We start from the raw sequence: 15036 nt of genomic DNA, 5'->3' as shown, positions 1-15036 counted from the left end.
TGATTCTTTTATTGTGTAACCTACAGACATTTTTCACCTTAAATAATTTATGACTCGTTAAATATCTTGTAATCTCTTCTCACGTAGACGATTAGTGACCAGTGTGTATTCGGAGTTTTATTAACGTAGATCTATGACACAGGTTCATGGCACAAGTATGTATTTCCAGGATAGTTCTTTTTGTAGACATAGGAAAACAGTGTTGTGTAAAAATTTTGAACACGAGGATTATTACGATTTCACCACAGCCCGTTTGAATGGTGCGTCAGCTGGATATTTGCTCTACTTTCCACTCCCTGTCTGCAGTGACGTAAACATCACATATCGTTTGCCTCAGCGGTGCTAAGTTCAGTGGGGATGGCTTGTTTGGGGGAGGAGACCAGACAGCGAGGTCATCGGTGTCATCGGATTAGTGAAGGACGGGGAAGGACGTCGGCCGCGTTCTTTCAAAGGAATCATCCCAGCATTTTCCTGGAGCGATTTTGGGAAGTCACAGGAATCCTAAATCAGGATGACCGGACGCAGGATTGAACCGTTTAGTTCTGTGGAGCGTGTCATAAACTCTCAGGCTGCCCACTTCTCGAACTTCCCAAAAGTAGCATTAATATTCCAGTATTAGCTGTGTTTATAATTCGCACTTTCTTGTTAGATCCAAAAAAGAGCGTCTCATAATTTATTGTACACAGGTCTGCTACGCTATTATATCGCCAAAACTAGCTTAGTGCTTTTTTAAATAAAAGTTCACCAACACATCATTTGTTACCAATAACGTATTGAGAACAGTGAGTAATTTATGTCCAATGTGCCATTCACACTGTTATAAGTTACTTCCTATTAAGATTGTAGAGAGTAGAAGTAATTGGTGTTGGTATGGTTGTTGTCCTCAACACCACCGCTTTCTCACAGCTGTGACTCAGCAGTCAGTGAAGATATAATGCATGATATTTCCGCCAGAGTGGCCCTTACATAAGAAAATGTGAAATTCGTGGATCCAAATTGATCCGAGTAGGAGCAGGTATACGTGTGGATCTCAACGTGTAGATCCAAGTCATCTTTCTTGGTCCCATTATGAACTTTTTCTTAGTATGGCTTTGTAGCCTTCCCACCTCTCATTTAAAGGTGATTCATCGATTTCTCTAAGTTATCTGAACATGACGGGGAAGAAAACTCTCCGCAGCGGTAGCTGCCAGAGTTACAGTAGCACGTCATCTAGTAACACCACGAAGCCACCTGTTGGTTTCTGTGCTTTCAGCCGCTCTGTCCGTATTAGCGATGCTGAAGTCTTCCAACAAATGAGCTGCCTTACCTGTCCTGCAAGAGATCTGACGTGAAGCCCCAGCTGCTAGAACGTGCACAATCTTTGAATGAATCTTTGGGACTGGGTACAGTTGGTTGCCCAGAAGTAAGTACCCAACGCATCTGCCAGAAAAAAACCTATTTGATTACTGTTAAAGCCCTGTGCTGTCCAGTTAAACTGGTGTACATCAGTTTCTATTTCCTATCACAGATAAAATATGAGCACCACACCACAATTCAATCAATGAACGTTCCTGGAATCTTCTAACTCAGAGTGATCTTCTCTGCCCCGTAACTCTGACGAACTAGTGGCACCAGTTATCTACAATGCCATATAAACTGCCACGCTGACATTTTATACGTGAAACGTTAGGATAGTTTTGATACTGATTAGCGCCCATCTTACAGAATTATTCACGGATATTAAATTTTCTCAGTCACTTGTGTCTGAAGGAGCATCTGTGATTATCTACCGCAGCACTGAGCATATACACAGACACAAAACAAACGTAGCCCTGCTTTCCAGCACCAGTGTGAGACGTCACTCGACATAAGCTTTGTTGATCTTGTCTAACCACTTGTTACAAATTGCAGGTATTGTCACAATTCAAGATGTAGCTTTAGAGCACAGGTAAAAAGTCATTTCCTTTACGACTGTTGTCTACTATGTTTCAAAGATGACATAGTAATAAAGCTTATTGCACTGTTGAGGTCGAGCGACCACTAGCTACATGGTCCAACCTCGGCGAACACCCGTTATGATCAGTCTATAACAAGGGGACACTACCTTATTTTCAACATTCTCTCCGCCTGTGACATCACTTTTCCTAATTCCAACAATTGGCTGGTTTTATGAGTCACAACAGCAAGCCACACTTCTACTCACTCGTAGCCCTTTCTGTGATACTTTTACGATCGATCTGTCACATACATAACGTAATTTTACTGATGGAGAATTCCTTTGCTCCAATCCTGAATGGCCACGTGTGAATCCTACATGGCGTTTCCATGAAGTTGGTTGGTTGGTTTGTGGGATTAAAGGGACCAGACTACAACGGTCATCGCTCCCTTGTTCCAAATCTTAAAAACACCCACACAGAGTAAAAAAACGAATAATGGAGACAACAGACGACACAGGACAAGAAAGACTCAGACAAAGAACAGACAAAACGAATTAAAATCACACAGAGTGTGACAGTGGTTGTCGACCATAGAGACAAAAAAGGAAAAGCCAACCACCGAGAACACATAAAAAATTCAGACTAAAACCGTAGGCCAAAGGCCAGACTCGACAAAAAATATAGACAAACACTTACATCATGTGATAAAATCCCACTGCCCGAAAAAAACGCAAAATTAAGTCCGCCATGGCAGAGTCATCTGTTAAAAGGGCAGGGAGCCTATCAGGCAGCGCTAACGTCTGCCTGAGCACAAGTATAAGGCGACACTCCAACAAAATGTGGACCACAGACAAAACGGAACCGCAGCGACATACAGGGGGGTCGTCACGGCGCAATAAGTGGCCGTGCATCAGTCGAGTGTGCCCAATGCGCAGCTGGCAGAGGACAACAGACTCCTTGCGAGAGACCCGCATGGATGTCCGCCACACAGTCGTCGTCTCCTTGATACGACGGAGTTTGTTTGGCATGGGCAGGTTGCGCCATTCAGTGTAAATAGTTCGAAAATTTTGCGGCGTAAGATTTCCCGCAAATCAGTCGCCGGGAGGCCAATCTCCAGAGATGGTTTACTGGTGGCCTCTTTCGCCAGGCGGTCAACATTTTCATTGCCGGGTATCCCAACATGACCTGCGGTACACATAAAGGCCACAGATCGGCCGCAACGGGCAAGAGTATGCAAGGAGTCCTGGACAGCCATCACCAGACGAGAGCGAGGGAAGCACTGGTAGATAGCTCGTAAACTGCTCAGGGAGTCGCTACAGATAACGATGGACTCACCTGAGCAGGAGAGGATATACCCTAGGGCACGAAAGATGGCGACCAGCTCAGCTGTGAAAACGCTGCAGCCAGCCGCCAAGGATCGTTGCTCGTAAAGGTCTCCTAGAGTTAGAACATAACTGACACGACCAGCAACCACCGAACGGTCAGTGTAAAAAACGCCAGAGCCCTGATACATGGCTAGGATGGAATAAAAGCGGCGGCGTAAGGCCTTCGGCGGGACTGAGTCCTTCGGGCCCTGTGCCAATTCGAGCCGAAGGCAAGGGCGGAGCTCACACCACGGAGGTGTATGCAGATGGGTGCGGAGAGAAGCTCTCTGACGCAGACCACGATCGTACAACCCGACCGGGGCAGACGTTCTGGGAGTGACTGTGGGCATAGAAGACGATAGTTAGCTACAAACACAGGAACCATAAGCGGCCAGCAGACGTTGGCGCCGTAACCGCAGTGGAGGGACACCAGCCTCCACAAGTATGCTGTCCACAGGGCTGGTCCGGAAAGCACCAGTGGCAAGGCGTATCCCACTGTGAAGGATTGGGTCCAGCACCCGCAACGGCGAAGGGGATGCTGAACCATAAGCCAAGCTTCCATAATCCAGATGGGACTGCCTTAATGCCTGGTAGAGCCGTAAGAGGGTAGATCGGTCGGCACCCCAGCTGGTGTGGCTCAAGTATCGCAGAGCATTGAGATGCCGCCAACACATCTTGGTTTTGGGGGGGGATGAAAGGGACCAAACTGCTATGGTCATCGGTCCCTTTTTCCAAAAAACTGAAACCACCCAAAGAGGTGAAAAAACGGACAACAGGAAAGACGGCAGATGACACAGGACAAGAAACAGTCAGACAGAGATGAGACAAAACAAATGAAAAACACACAGAGTGTGACGGTGGTTGGCCAACCATAGAAACAAAAAAGGAAAAGCCAACCACTGAGAAACACATTAAAAACTCAGATTAAAATCGTAGGCCAATGTCCAGAATCAACACAAAATAACATAACAAACTCTCAGATTAAACAATAAAAACCCCCTGCCCGAATAAAACGTAAAACTACGCCAGCCATAGCAGGGTCATCGGATAAAAGGGCAGGGAGCGTATCAGGCAGCGCAAATGTCTGCCTGACCACAGTTAAAAGAGGGCAGGCCAGCCAAATGTGGGCCACCGTCAAAGCCGCCCCGCAGCGACACACAGGAGGGTCCTCCCGCCGCAGTAAATAACTGTGTCAGCCGGGAGTGGCCAATGTGGAGCCGACAAAGGACGACCGAGTCCCTGCGGTTGGCTCGCATGGATGACCGCCACACAGTCGCCGTCTCCTTGATACGACGGAGTTTGTTTGACACGGACAGGTTGCGCCATTCAGTGTCCCAAAAATCGAAAACTTTGCGGCGCAATAGTGCCCGCAAATCAGTCGCCGGGAGGCCAATCTCCAGAGATGGTTTACTGGTGTGCTCTTACACCAGGCGGTCAACATATTCAATGCCCGGGATACCGACATGACTGGGGGGTCCACACAAAGACCACAGAGTGGCCGCAACGGGCAAGAGTATGCAGGGACTCATGGATAGCCATCACTAGACGAGAATGAGGGAAACACTGGTCGAGAGCTCGTAAACCGCTCAGGGAATCGCTACATATAACGAAGGACTAACCTGAGCAAGAGCGGATATACTCTAGGGCACAAAAGATGGCGACCAGCTCAGCAGTGTAAACACTGGAGCCATCCGGCAAGGAACGTTGTTCGGAATGGTCCCCTAGAGTTAGCGCATAACCGACATGACCAGCAACCATTGAACCGTCAGTTTAAACAATGCCAGAGCCCTGATACGTGGCCAGGATGGAATAAAAGCGGCGGCGGAAGGCCTCTGGAGGGACTGAGTCCTTCGGGCCCTGTGCCAAGTCGAGCCGAAGGCAAGGGCGAGGAACACACCATGGGGGTGTACACAAAGTGGCCGGAAAGGAGGTGGAACAGTGAAAACCCTAAGCCCGGAGAGAAGCTCTTTCACACGGACCGCGATCGTACAACCTGACCGGGGCCGACGTTCTGGCAGATGGACGAGAGATTGTGGGAACAGGAGACGATAGTTTGGATGCCCGAGCAAGCTAAATACATGGCAGCATAAGCGGCCAGCAAACGTTGGCGCCGTAACCGCAGGGGAGAGACACCTGCCTCCATTAGTATGCTGTCCACAGGGCTGGTGCTGAAGGCAGCAGTGGCAAGGCGTATCCCGCTGTGTAGTATTGGGTCCAGCACCCGCAACGCAGATGGGGAAGCGGAGCCATAAGCCAGGCTCCCATAATCCAGACGGGACTGGATTAACGCCTGGTAGAGCCGTAACAGGGTATATCGGTCGGCGCCCCAGCTGGTGTGGCTCAAGCATTGCAGAGCATTTAGGTGCTGCCAACACGCCTGTTTAAGCTGCCGAATATGAGGCAGCCAAGTCAACTGGGCATCAAAAAGTACACCCAAAAACCTGTGGGTCTCCACCACAGCAAGACGTTCGCCGTCAAGATACAGCTGCGGCTGAGGATGGACCGTTCGGCGCCGACAGAAATGCATAACGCGGGTCTTGGCAGCCGAAAACTGAAAACCACGCGCTACAGCCCAAGACTGCGCCTTGCGGATTACGCCCTGTAGCTGAAGTTCAGCAGCTGCAATGCCAAAAGAGCAATAGTAAAGGCAGAAGTCGTCAGCATACAGGGAAGCGGAGACAGAATTTCCCACTGCTGCAGCGAGCCCGTCTATTGCAATTAAAAACAGGCACACACTGAGGACAGAGCCCTGTGGTACCCCGTTCTCCTGGACTCGGGAGGAACTATGGGAGGCTGCGACTTGCACGCGGAAGGTACGATACGACGGAAAATTGCGGATAAAGATCGGCAGAGGGACCCGAAGGCCCCATCCATGAAGCGTAGAAAGGATGTGATGACGACATGTCGTATCGTACGCCTTCCGCATGTCGAAAAAGACAGCGACCAGGTGCTGATGGCGGGCAAAGGCAGTGCGGATGGCTGACTCCAGGCTCACCAGATTGTCGGCGGCGGAGCGACCTTTACGGAACCCACCTCGAGACGGAGCCAGAAGGCTCCAAGACGCCAGTACCCAATTCAAGCGCCAGCTCACCATCCGTTCAAGCACTTGCAAAGAACGTTGGTGAGGCTAATGGGACGGTAGCTGTCCACCTCCAAAGGCTTCTTGTCCGGTTTCAGAATGGGAATAACAATAGTTTCCCGCCATTGCGACGGAAACTCACCCTCGACCCAAATACGGTTGTAAAGGTCGAGGAGTCGTCGCTGGAAGTCCACTGAAAGATATTTCAGCATCTGACAGTGGATTCCATCTGGCCCAGGAGCAGTATCAGGGCAAGTGGCTAGGGTACTGTTAAATTCCCACTCACTGAATGGAACATTGTACGATTCTGGATGGTGGGTGCGAAACGAAAGGCTCCGACGTTCCATCCGCTCTTTAATGGAGCGGAAGGCCAGGGGGTAATTCGCAGAAGCGGAACTCATAGCAAAATGCTCTGCCAAGCGGTTTGCAATGACATCAGAGTCAATACAAACTACTCCATTCAGTGAGAGCGCAGGGACGCTGACAGGGGTCCGATAGCCGTATATGCGTCGAATCTTGGCCCAGACCTGCGATGGAGCGACATGGAGGCCAAGTGTGTGAAGGCACCATCATTTAAAATCGAGAGATCGAGCTGCGACAGTAAATGCTCAAGGGTGGCGCCTCGACCTGTTGCCACTGACCCATCGCACAGAGGGTTATGGGCGTTGAAGTCGCCCAGTAACAAGAAGGGTGGCGGCAATTGGGCTATCAGCGCAGCCAGGTCATGCTGCGTGACATCACCATCTGGTGGTATGTAAAGGCTGTAGACGGTAACAGCCTGTGGCGTCCACACCCAAACAGCGACAGCCTCTAAAGCTGTTTGCAGAGGGACAGACTCGCTGTGAAGAGAGTTAAGGACATAGATGCAGACGCCACCAGACACACTTTCGTAAGCTGCCCGGTTCTTATAATAACCTCGATAGCCACGGAGGGCAGGGGTTCGCATTGCTGGAAACGAAGTTTCCTGAAGAGCAATGCAGAAGAAAGGGTGAAGGCTGATAAGTTGTCGGAGCTCAGCTAGATGTTGGAAGAAACCGCTGCAGTGCCAGTAGAGGATACCACTGCAGTGCCACAAGAGGATGGGATTGTCCATGACTGAGAAAGGTGTGGAGGGACTGGGATCGCAGATTAGGCCTCTGGGTCACCCACTTTCTCCAAGTGAGCAGCTGAGCTAGTGCTATCAATGGTGTCTGAGGGGCTGGCGAGATCGAGGTCCTCGGCGGACGCCAGAATCTCCACTTCATCCTCAGATGCAGCGCTTGTAGGAAGCGGTGGGACAGGTGCCACCGCAATGTCGTCATTCTTGTGGACTTTCTTCTTCTTCTGCTTCTCGCGCTGTGCCTTCGGTGGTTCAGACTTGGAGGGCTTCACTGGGTCAGTCTCAGGGACGGATGACGACCGTGAGGCCCTACGGCCAGGGACCACTGATTGTTTCAGCCACTTGCGGGCGTCCGCTTTTCCGCTGGTCGGAACTTGCGAAGGAAGGTCCCCAAGGGACCCCTTCCTGGCGAGAGTAGCCGAAGAAGTCTTACTCTTCTCTGGCTGGGAAGGGGGAACTGATGTCCCCGATAGTTGGGGGGGGGGGGTGTTGCTCCTGCAGGAGATGGAGCAGGAGCAACAGGGAGTGAAGTGCCCCCCACAACCAAGGGGGCCGGTGGATTCTTACACATCTTAGAGCCAACGTTACGTGACGATGGGAGAACCGTTGTTGCAGCAGCGGCGTAGGTCGACGTAGGCCACAGGATGGAGCCTCGGTGTAGGTCAGGCGGTCCAGGGTCGTATATTCCATTATCTTTCGTTCCTTCTTGAATATCCTACAGTCCGGCGAGCTGGGGGAATGGTGTTCTCCGCAGTTAACACAGATGGGAGGCGGAGCACATGGAGTATTGGGATGCGAAGGACGTCCACAATTTCGACATGTGATGCTGGAAGTACAGCGAGATGACATGTGCCCGAACTTTCAGCATTTAAAACACCGCATCAGAGGAGGGATATATGGTTTCACAGCCAATACATCTGTTTAAGCTGCCAAATATGAGGCAGCCAAGTCAACCAGGCATCAAAAACCACACCCAAAAACCTATGTGACTCCACCACAGCAAGAAGTTCACTGTCAAGATAAAGCCGCGGCTCCGGGTGAACAGTGCATCGCCGGCAGAAGTGCATAACGCAGGTCTTGGCAGCCGAAAACTGGAAGCCATGCGCTACAGCCCAACACTGCGCCTTTCGGATGGCGCCCTGCAGCTGACGTTCAGCACCTGCAATGCCAATGGAGCTATAGTAGAGGCAGAAGTCATCAGCACACATCGAAACGGAGACAGACGCTCCCACCGCCTCAGCGAGCCCTTAATTGCAATTAAAAACAGACAGACACTTAAGACTGATCCCTGTGGTGCCCCGTTCTCCTGAACTTGGGAGGAACTATGGGAGGCCGCGACTTGCACACGGAAGGTACGATGCGGCAGAAAATTGCGTATGAAAATGGGCAGTGGACCCCGAAGACCCCAATCATGAAGTGTAGAGAGGATGTGATGGCGCCACGTCGTATCATACGCCTTCCGCAAGACAAAAAAGACAGCGATGAGGTGCTGACGGCGGGCAAAGGCCGTACGGGTGGCGGACTTCAGGCTCACCAGATTGTCGGCAGAACAGCGGCCTTTACAGAACCCACCCTGAGACGGAGCAAGGAGGCCCCGTGACTCGAGTACCCAACTCAATCGCAGGCTCACCATCCGTTCAAGCAACTTGGAAATAACGTTCGTGAGGCTAATGGGTCGGTAGCTGTCCACCTCCAAATGGTTCTTGCCAGGTTTTAAAACGGGAATGACAATGCCTTCCTGCCATTGCGACGGAAACTCACCCTTGACCCAGAGACTGTTGTAAAGGTCGAGGAGGAGTCGCTTGCAGTCCACTGAAAGTTGTGTCAGCATCTGACAGTGGATGCGATCTGGCCCAGGAGCGGTATCAGGGCAAGCGGCTAGGGCACTGTTAAATTCCCACTCACTGAATGGAACATTGTAGGATTCGAGATGGTGGGTGCAAAATGGCAGGCTCCGACGTTCCATCCGCTCTTTAATGGAGCGGAAGGCCAGTGGGTAATTCGCAGAAGCGAAACTCAGAGCAAAATGCTCTGCCAAGCGGTTGGCAATTACGTCGGAGTCAGTACAAACTGGTCCATTCAGTGAGAGCGCAGGGACGCTGACAGGGGTCCGATAGCCATAGAGGCGTCTGATCTTGGCCCAGACCTGCGATGGAGAGACATGGAGGCCAATGGCGGACACATACCTCTCCCAGCACTCCTGCTTGTGTTGGCGAATGATGCGGCGGGCCCGCGCATGGAGCCGTTTAAATTCGATGATGTTTGCTAAAGATGGATGCCGCTTGTGACCCTGGAGCGCCCGCCAGCGATCTTTAATCGCTTCGGCGATTGCAGGCGACCACCAAGGCACAGTCCTCCGATGGGGGGACCCAGAAGAACGAGGAATGGCAGATTCTGCGGCAGTAACGATGCCGGTGCTGACCGAGTGAACGACCCCATCAATGGCGTCGTTAGAAAGAGGCTCAATAGCGGCAATAGAGGAGAACAAGTCCCAGTCAGCCTTATTCTTAGCCCATCTGCTAGGGTGCCCAGAAGAGTGAGGCTGTGGCAGTGACAGAAAGATTGGAAAGTGGTCACTACCACACACATCCTCATGCACACTCTATTGGACAGAAGGTAGGAGGCTAGGGCTGCAGATAGAAAGTTCGATGGCGGAGTACGTGCCATGTCCCACACTGAAATGTGTGAAGGCACCATCATTTAAAATGGAAAGATCGAGCTGTGCCAATACATGTTCAACGGTGGCGTCTCGACCTGTTGCCACTGACCCACACCACAGAGGGTGATGGGTGTTGAAGTCGCCCAGTAACAAGAACGTTGGCAGCAATTGGGCTATCAGTGCAGCCAGGACATGCTGCGTGACATCAACATCCGGTGGAAGGTAAAGGCTGCAGACGGTAACAGCCTGTGGCGTCCACACCCAAACAGCGACAGCCTCTAAAGGGGTTTGCAGAGGGACAGACTCGCTGTGAAGAGAGTGAAGCACATAGATGCAGACGCCACAGACATCCTTTCATAAGCTGCCCGGTTCTTATAATAACCCCAACAGCCGCGGAGGGCAGGGATTCGCAGTGCTGGAAACGAAGTTTCCTGAAGAGCAATGCAGAAGGAAGGGTGAAGGCTGATATGTTGTCAGAGCTCAGCTAGATGGTGGAAGAAACCGCTGCAGTTCCACTGGAGGATCATATTGTCAGTGGGTGGGAAAGGCGTGAAGGGACTGGGGACGCAGATTACGCCTCCTGGGCCCCTGCTGCTACCGAGTCACTACCTGTGCAACAGCTATCCATCGTGTCTGAGGGACTGGTGAGATCCAAGTCCTCAGCGGACGCCAGAATCTCCGCCTCATCCATTGACGCAGAGGTGGAAGGTTGCGGTGGGACAGGTTCCACCACAATGTCAGGATGCTTCAGAGCCTTTTTCTTTGTCTGCTTTGCGCGCTGTGCCGTTTTGTGGGTCTGCCTGGGAGGGCCTCACTGGGTAAGTCTCAGGGACGGACGCGACCGTGAGGCCCTACAACCAGAGACCGGTGGTTGCTTCAGAAATTTGCGTGTGTCCGCTTTAGCACTGGGCAAAGCCTGGGATGGGAGGGCCCCAAGGGACCCCTTCCTGGAGAGAGTAGCCGAAGAAGTCTCACGCTTCTCCGGCTGGAAAGGGGAAACTAATGTCCCCGATGGTTGGGGTAGTGTTGCTCCTGAAGTAGATGGAGAAGGAGCAACAGAGAGTGAAGTGACCCCCCCCCCCCCACAACCAAGGGGGGCAGTGAATTCTGACATATCTGAGAGGCAACTGTACGTGACAACAAGGGAGAAGATCGTACCAGTGTTGTAGCAGCGGCATAAGTTGATGGTATTAGCACAGGATGTAGCGGCTCAAATTTAAAACACCGCATCGGAGGAAGTATATATGGCTTCACATCACAACGGTAAACCATCACCTTAACCTTTTCGGGTAAGACATACCCTTGAAAGCCAAGATGAAGGCACCGGTGGCTACCTGATTATCCCTCGGAACCCGATGGACACGCCGGACGAAGTGAACACCTCGTCGTTCTAGGTTGGCGCGCAGTTCATCATTGGACTGCAGAAGAAGATCTCTGTGGAAGATAATACTCTGGACCATGTTCAGACTCTTATGGGGCGTGATGCTAACTGAAACATCCCCCAACTTGTCACAATCCAGAAACCTCCGTGACTCGGCAGAGGATGCTGTTTTAATGAGAACTGAACTTCTCCTCTATATGCTCCACAAAACACTGGGGCTTGGTCGACATAAATGAGTCACCATCAACTCGCTTACAGACTAAGTACTGGGGTGAATAATCTGCACTGCCCTCTTTAGCCATACGTTCTTCCCATGAAGTGGCCGGGGAGGGAAGTGGTCTCGGATCCAATTTCTTCCTGTTGAGGTTAGACCTCGACCGCTTAGAGACTGCTGGTGGAGGCCCACCAGCGGGAGATGATGTACCATGCTTCATTGCGGGCCATCCGCCCTGATGCCACTCACTCTGACCAGGGGCCCTCCCCACAGGCGCCACCCAGCCACAGCAAACACCACCTGGCAGGATTGCCTTTGCCGGGAGTCCCAATGCCCCAGAGCATCTAGGCATCTACTCCTCAGCATACGTGGGGAGGTAGCAGCTCAGGCATCAGCAGTGCGATCCCTGTGTAGTCAGGGGGTACCACCAAGAGGGTACATGACGACCCCAGCACAACAGACTGGTTACCGTGCTGGTTGTCAGGTGTCGAATATCCATGAATAAAGGGAGCAAAGATGGAAGTGCACAATGGAGGGAATGTAGGCTACCCGGAACACACTGCATCCGATCTGGCCGGAAGATCAGTGTAAGTCCTACTCCATGACAATAACGAATATGCCAGATGTTAGTTCAAGATGGATATAGAATGCACCACGGAAGGCGTCCTTCCACAAATGGTAGGCACTAGCGGAAAGATTTTGAAATGGAGTGGTCAAACCACTTAGGGGACCATCACATTAAAGGCCGAAACAGTTTAGACTTCTTGTAGTTGACTCTTACGACAGGCAGGAATACCGCGGGCCTATTTTTACCCCCGAACCCGCAGGGAGGGTTTTCCATGAAGTGTCCTTGCTCTCAAACTGCGTCTTATATTTTAGTTTCGGCGGAAGTATTCTTAAGCGAAACTTCAAGAACACTCGAAATGGATCTTCCTCTTCTCTCTGGGACGTGACTTCCGCTCGCTACAGCTGATTGACATCTCCCGCAGCAGAGCGTCGTCACCCGTCGAGACAGTGGTCGAACATGGTCGCTGCTCCCCTTCCCGAACCTAACAGGACCATCTCTCGCTTACACAACTTGCATTGTACATTCATGTTCACTAGTATTCTGAACAAATTTTGTTTTGATTATCTATAAACTATACTTCACATTTTTACTGGCTACACTGAATATGATTGTGTGGATCGTTGCTGTATTGTAAAACCAGTGTTGTAAAAGTTGACCTGAATCTTGAGTATTTAGTGCGTTGCAGCTTAGATGCATAAGCACTGTGATCCTTGTACAGCGAGGGGACGAAAATGATAGAATACCTCCTTTCGTCTGGCGTAGTGCAGCAAGTCGACGTGGCGTGTGGCATGTATTCAACAGCTCATTGCAAGCCGCCTGCAGAAATACTGAGCCGTTCTGCCTCTATAACCATGTGAAAATGTTGGCCAATTTGGGTTAGCAACTGAACTTTTAATTATGTTCCATGAATATTCGATGGGACTGGTGTTGGGCGATCTGGGTGGTCTTATCATTCGCTCGAATTGTCGACAATAGTCTTCAAACCAGTCGCTAAAAATTGTGGCCCAGTGACATCTCTGGGAAGATGAAGGCCATTAGTCACTGCAAATGGTCTCCAAGTAGCCGAACATAACCATTTCCAGTCAATTGTCGATACAGTCGGAACGCAGTCCATTGCTTGTAAACAGGGCCCACACAATTACAGTAGCACCACCAGCTTTCACAGTGCCTTGTCGACAACCTCATCACACACGAACTATACCATGAGCTGAAATCCTGATTAATGTGACCAGGCCACGATTTTCCACTCTTCTAGCGTCCAACCGAAGACACCAACCCAGGAATTGTACTGCGGGCGATGTCGTGTTTTTAGCAAAGGCACTCGCATCGATCGTCTGCTGCCATAGCAAAATAACCCAAAAATTTCGCCGCACTGTCCTAACGGATACGTTCGTCGTACATCCCAGAGTGATTGCTACGGTTGTTCCGGGCAGTGTTGCTTGTCTACTAACAGTAACAACTCCACGCAAACACCGCTGCTCTTGCACGTTAAGTGAAGGCCATCGGTGACAGCGATGTCTGGGTGAAAGGTAATGCCTGAAATTTAGAATTCTTTCTCTTGACACAGTCGATGCCGACCGGTGAGGCCGAGCGGTTCTAGGCGCTACGGTCGCAGGTTCGTATCCTGCCTCGCGCATGGATGTGTGGATGTCCTTAGGTTGATTAGGTTTAAGTAGTCCTAGCGGACTGATGACCTCAGTTGTTAAGTCCCATTGTTCTCAGAGTTATTTGAACCACTGTCGATGGCGGAACACTGATTTCCCTTACGATTTTCGAAATGGAATGTCCCTGCGTCTGTCTCCAACTACGACTCCGCGATGGAAGTCGGCTGTTAATTGCCGTCTTCCGGCCATAATCACGTCGGAAACCTTTCCACTGAATCACATGAGTAAAATTACAGCTCCACGTTTTATTCCTTGTGTGTGCGATACTACAACCTTTTGTATATGTCAATTTCTCTGTCCTTCGAATTTTGTCGCCCCAGTGCTTTATCTTATCAGTCCCTGAGCGAAAATAAAACCGTCTTGATTTCCAATCGAAGCAGAGTTGACAAATCGGCATGAATGTAACGATATTGAGGAAAGTAGGGCACACAAGTCGTCGCTCGTGTTACCGATGAGGAAAATGGAAACAATCCCACGGAAATGGTATATTTTGGACCTAATGGGTATTCGTGTTCACCGTAGCACGCACTGAACTGTTTCAGAATGCTGCAACCTGCTGAAACAAGCTGATAACTAGCCATAGAACACTGTAAACGAGAAAGTACATCGTTTCACTTACTTTTGTACAAGAATATCAGCACCTTATTTCTCATTTTTAAGGTTGTAATACGTGTATCTATTCATAATGTATAAGAGAGCTCATAATCCGTGAGGACATTATCTGCCATAGGACGCAACCTCTTCTCTCATCTCTTTTGCATATGCTGTTTATGAATGCATATGCTGTTTATGAATGTCTATGCTGCCTACTACAATTGCAATGTCTTGATTAATGGATTGAAGTCATAGTAAATCAGAAACTAAAGGAATGTCTCACGATTCACATACATAATAATTGCGTTCGTTGGTGCAGGCATTACATATATGACTATAATTTCAAAATAATCAGTGGGGTGTTTGACGTTGTTGACAATAAATTCTTATTTGTGAGTGAAAAGAGGCTAATATCTCAGTTTCTAAATAATCAGATTTACAGATTTACGTTTGTATAACAACAGAAGCAGTACATTACAGTTGTTTTGGCTCGTAATT

The sequence above is a fragment of the Schistocerca nitens genome, chromosome 2 (assembly GCF_023898315.1).
Source record: "Schistocerca nitens isolate TAMUIC-IGC-003100 chromosome 2, iqSchNite1.1, whole genome shotgun sequence".
NCBI lineage: Eukaryota > Metazoa > Arthropoda > Insecta > Orthoptera > Acrididae > Schistocerca > Schistocerca nitens.
Note: the sequence above shows the minus strand (reverse complement) of the source record.